We start from the raw sequence: 6,056 nt of genomic DNA, 5'->3' as shown, positions 1-6,056 counted from the left end.
AAAAAATACGAAAAATTAAGTAAAAAGATATTTCAAGGTTACTTTTTAACTTATTGGGAAAAAAACCTTGTCGATGACTCACCGATACAATAAAAATTAAAACTTTTCTCTTGCACGTTTTATTGTAGTACGCGTACAATTTATGTCAAACGGATACGAGGAAAAAACAAACGTTACAATTCATTTCTTTTAAATATATTTTCAGTAAGTTCTGAAATTGGCAAATTGCCAGAATTCAAAAATCATACAATGACAAAGAGGAAAGTACGAACAGATTTTTCTTATGGAAAGATTTTTTTGAAATCCAAAAGAAACGATAAATGAACATAAATTTACATATTTGTCTACTTTAATTCATACAATAATATTGAGAAACAATAAATAAATTACAAGAACATGATTAAATAGAATTTTTACTCGCGCAAGATTTCAAGAAAGGATAGTTCAGGGTAAATAGGTAGCCTAAACTTAATTTTATATTTCGTGTAATCACAGAATATCCAAGGCTCAAACATAATTCCGAGAGGGTCGTAATTAATAAGCTTTGAAGAGACGTCCTCAAGAGGTCACCCGTCGCCTAGCAACGTGTCATTAAGGGACCAGGGATCTATAAGGAAATTATACTCAGAAATAAGACAGTACATATATATTTATAAATAAACGGAGCAATAATTGTTCCCTATATTATAAAGATATTGATGTTATATCCGTAAAAATTGTTCATTATCCCACGAGCTATAGGAAGCCAAATAATGGAGAAGAAAAAGGAAAGACACTGTTCATTACCACATATATTACGTAAAGATAAAACATATTTACCTGATAAAATATCAAAAAAATCACGCTTGTATTTGTAGCCGTACTACAATAAGCTATATACCTACATGCCTACTTGATATATAAAGTTGCCTTTAAGGCTACGAGTGCTCGACAAATACACGAGAAATTGAGGCGACAATGCGAACAGCTGATTCAGTCCTCCCGGCGGGCTCGCTTCAAGGTCCTCCGGGCGGCTGAGGGTGGCGCCCCCCTCCCAATTCCCGGCCGAGGCTCGGAGCACGCGCAAACCCACCCCATCGTTAATCCCTCGGGACGAGGGTAGGTGCCGATAATTCAATATTTTTGATAGGAAACTATTAATATTAAATGAATTGTCCATTGTACTGTATTAATTGTATATAAAATAGACGATTTTCGCCTTATTTACCTAAATATTTTTGGTTTATGCTGAAATGAACAACGCAATGGTGAATCCTTTGTTTTTGAAACTTGATGATGGCAGAAAGTATGCTGTTTTCTTCGACAGTGATTATAGGTATATTTCAATATTCTCATTTTCACATTCAATATATCGTATTTAGTGCAAGAATTCTTTGTAGTCATCTACATTTATTTTTTATAAAAATAGATAACATGACACCAATAGTGTTTTTCTACAAAGGAAGCTCCCCTATAATCTTGATCGGTGTTTTATGTAATCCGGTACGCGGCAGAGAATGAGCAACGCGAAATCCCTCCTCTTTGTTGTTGGCTACGTTTTACATGAACCCGAAATACAACAAAAGCTACAATAAACTCTGTACAGAAATGCCGAGAGCTACTTTACTTCGGATGCGAGACGTACATCATACTAGATAACTCAGATTGTATCCTTTGATAAAATTACGCACGAGGCGAGGTTGCCGTTCGGTGCGCGGTCGCGGCGTTGCCGCTCCGCAAGCCGCCATTTGCAATTTAGATGGCGGGCCGCTGTTACGCCACACTCTCTCAAAATAAAAACAAAGTTGTTGCTTGTTTAGTTTATAAATGACGCCGGCAAGTTGGATGCGCATCACTAATAATATCGGACCGCGTATCGATAACAAACTGTGATGAATTTATATTCCTTTGTATGTTAAAATCCTTCAAATATTTGGCCTTAATAATGACCTTGAGTTTTACTACAATTACGATGTTTCCTATTGTATTCAAAGCTTTATCAAACACGTGTATATGATGTAATTCCATAATGAATTACATTGACAAACTTAAACTGCGTATTTTTGCTATCGCTTGAATAATCTTGCAAAGCTGCAACTCTGATGCCTTAGAAAAACACACTAAAAAGATGAGTACAAAACCAAGCCTAGATCCTAGGACGGCTTTCTGTAAAACGTCGAGCGGAAAAGGAACCTAATAGAGTCTTATCTCTCTGGCCTTTTTTTCTTTCTATTAAAATAAAATTTCTTAACAAGTATATTTGTGCATTTTTAATATTTTTAGATTTATATCATGAAAGTAAAGTGAATGCGGCAAAGATTACTTTTTAGTTGAATCGATAAAAATTCCACGCCTTTTGTAGTTAACATTTTTGTAGAGAAAGTAGTCATTTATACAAGATTTAAGGCTTTTTCCTTTTCATACTATGAAATTTTAATATTTATAAGATTTTTGCAAGAAATCTTTACAATGAGAACAATACGTAATTTGAAGTTCCAAAAAAGCAAAAAAAAAAAAACTATCTTACTCATACGTTTCCAGCACATGTCAAAGGGAATGCGAAATATGCATAAATATTTTAATGCAAGTCCAAGAGTACTCAGAGATGTTTTCGTTTAGTTATTCAAAAAGAAACTTCTTTACTTTCACGTAGAACTTCGATATCATATAAGTATCCTCTTTCGAGATATACAAGCCAATTCCAGCCCGCGATTCTGTCCACGCGGAATTAGAAAAAACCTAATCACTAGCCTATGTGTTCTTCTAGACTATGTTCTACATATATACCAAATTTCAGCGAGATCCATGCGGCCGTTCTGGAGATACCTTCTAACCGACATTTGCATTTATAATATTAGAAAGATAATTTACAGTTCAATGTTTTTGAATTTTAAGAATATCGTCATATGAAATATTTTTGAAATGAATACAAAGATACGAGGTCTGCCAATTGGCAATAAGACCGCATACTATATCTGAGTACTCGTTAGAGAGTAGGTTTCTGGTCGTACATATACATCTTTATATATATAATTCTTCTGCGCGTGTGTATGTCACTGAACTTCTCTCAATCGACTGGACCGATTTTGATGAAATTTTTTGTGTGTGTTCAAGGGGATCTGGGAATGGTTTAGATTCATAATTTTCACCAAATATAAACTTCATATTAATTTGTTCAAATTAAAGACGTTTAGACAGGACAACGTCTGTCGTGTCCGCTAGTATTTCATAAGATAGTATTGGAAAGTTACTGGTAAACTAGACTGGCACTTTTTATTGTTGTATTATAATAAACTACATATGACTCTAAATAATAGAAATTAAATTTGTTGTTTTTTTTTTATTTCGTCCAAAGTTGGATAAAAAGTGATATCTGATATCGGAAAAGAAATAAGTAAAATATCGATTTAATTAAATAAAAAATTAAGAAAATTGTGAAATTATTTTTGCACATAAGAATGTATTTAACTGATTATTTGGAAAATAAAACAGTTAATAATAAGTACATCGTATTGGACAGTTAATTAAACTAAATATTTTTATATAAAGGTCTCATAAAGTACAACTCAAGGCTACTTTCTTTTCGACCAGAGTTATTGATGCGGTTACGAACCGGTCGCGTATGCGGACCTTAGCCAACATGGCGGACATGATAAAAACTGTTTTTAAATACATTAACCCTTATTGAACTTAACTGTGAAACTGCTTTTATTGAATTTAACTTCTTAAAGAAAAAAAAATCCTTGGAGACATGCGATTTTCATAAATATAATGAGTATTTGTGAGTTCTCCTGTGCACGTCTTCAAAAAGCATAGAATAGGTGAAGAAACAGAGACGACATTATCATGTCAACCTTTGCATATTCTTTGTTGCTTTTATACTCTATGAAGTTTCTTTGTTTTATATCAATATGTATTTAAACGTATATGAAATCTCGGCCGTGTACAGTGGGGCATGGTGTCGGGTGGCGGGGTAGTGGGGTAGTGGGAGGGATGGAGGGGTAAAGGTAGGGGGGTATAGCCGTGTGTGGCTCGCGTTACCCGGCCATTGCGGATGTAACAGTACACTTTCACGAAGCCCTGCCAGTAGCCATGTTACTGCCAACGCTAAAAAACAACTTTATAACTTGCGGTTGTATACATTACGCCCCCTTCTACTCATCCATCTTGCTGATAGAAAAACTTACAGAACAATTAACGCTTTACTGTAGTGAAAATTACTAGGTTTTATAAAGAAATGTTTTGTTATTTCACACTTTAATATATTTTAGGTAAACGAAAATTACAACTAATTACAGTAATTCAATGTCCTTAGGAAAGGGTTTGCTGAGCTGACGGCCAACCTCCAGTAATGGAGAGGCATTGGAAGAAGAAGAAGAATGTCTAGAAACACTTCTCGTAGTACGAGCTCGGCGAATGTACTTACGATTTATTACCACTAAAATAACTATCGAAATACTTAATATTTTGTGTAAAAAATTTGAAAAACAGTTCTACTAATAAAAAGGGTCATGGATGGCCAGCAAAGTGATCGTGTAAGGGTACTTTTTTTCTTTTCCAGGTACGGAACCGTAAAAAATCTTAAAACTTTATCATAAAAAATGGGAAATGACATATTTCTGCACGTATATTTTGCGTATCAGAAATACTTATCAAATACTTTAAATAATGGTTCGTACATAATAGTATGAGAGTCAAGGAGGAATGTCGCAGCTGCTCGTCAACACGAGACCTGGACAGTGTAACAATAAAATTCGAAACATTTTGATTTTTGATGTGAAACATACAACTGAAGTTATTTAGTGTAAAAGGGCGGAAGTGTGTTTTAAAGAATTCGGGGACTCGAGCGGTACTTAAATTGGCCGTCAGGTGGCACCACAAAGTTGGTACTAGTTAGAATGGCTGCATACATCTCAATGACATTTGGCACAGCTGTAAAACCACGATTGGCCGCCGACCCATCGGTCGGCCCAGGTACCGCTGGCGAGACGCCGTAGAGCTGGATCTGCGGGAGCTACAAGCGATGAACTGGCAGGAGAAGGCGCAAGACAAGCGACTTTGGCGATCTCTTGTGTCGGAGGCCAAGACCCATTTTGGGTCGATGCGCCAGCGGAGTAAGTAAGTAAAACATAGTCTGTAAGAACACACAGAGTACTAATTAAGTTTTTTTTCTAATTCTCCTCGGACAAAGTCGAAGGAGACAGCTAGTTAACGCATAAATCTATGTCAATAAACTATGGCACGTGTATAAATTGTCGTAACAAATATTTTATACAAAAACGCAATAGATATTCAGATTTTACGCAATGTGCGAAATTGAAACCGATTTGCGAAACGTTGTAAGCAATTTATAGCGAAATGAGCGCAATTACGAATATGACTGTCGTAAAATAAATAATTATTTATAAACGCAGCTAATTTCCTACATTCAACTGAAATTGATTCTTAGCAATATTAGCACTAAAGGAACAAATTGAAAAGCGTAATAATGTACAGAAGTTACTTTCGATTTAAAATCTAGATATTGCGAGTTTGCTGTTATAAAGACCAAATCGAGTGTAGTAAATGAACATAGCTTTATGTCTTATTTCAAAAATCTTCTGTCTTTCCCAAAGTGGGCGATAACGCCCCCTTGTGGACGCTGCAGGTCTTAAGGGGGACGGTAAGAGACCCCAGAAAGAAAATGGGGGGCCTCTTAGACAACGACTGCATGAGTTCTCAACGACAACTTGTGAACATCAACTAATATGAATTAATAGATTGCTTAAACTCTAATATGGGGGCGCTAAAATAATATTTATTTTCAAAGTGGGCAGTAGACAAAATAATTTTGGGAACCACTGTATTAGACGCTTACGTCTTTTTGGCGTGTAAGATAAAAAACAATGTTTCCATTAAAAGCAGACTCAATATGTCATCGTGTTCATATGAATTTAATGTAAAAGTGCAGTTTGTTTGAAATTAAAGTATTTGTTCCTATTCATCCATTTTTCTTTTCCAAAAAATTCTTAATACCCGAATTTATACAAACTTCCGAGGGTTCGATAGTATTCTGTAACAAAACGTAATCTTAAAAG

The sequence above is a fragment of the Papilio xuthus genome, unplaced genomic scaffold (genome assembly GCF_000836235.2).
Source record: "Papilio xuthus unplaced genomic scaffold, Pxut_1.1 DF827679.1, whole genome shotgun sequence".
NCBI classification, from domain to species: domain Eukaryota; kingdom Metazoa; phylum Arthropoda; class Insecta; order Lepidoptera; family Papilionidae; genus Papilio; species Papilio xuthus.
The sequence above is the reverse complement of the archived record's forward strand: the minus strand, read 5'-3'. Positions refer to the sequence as shown.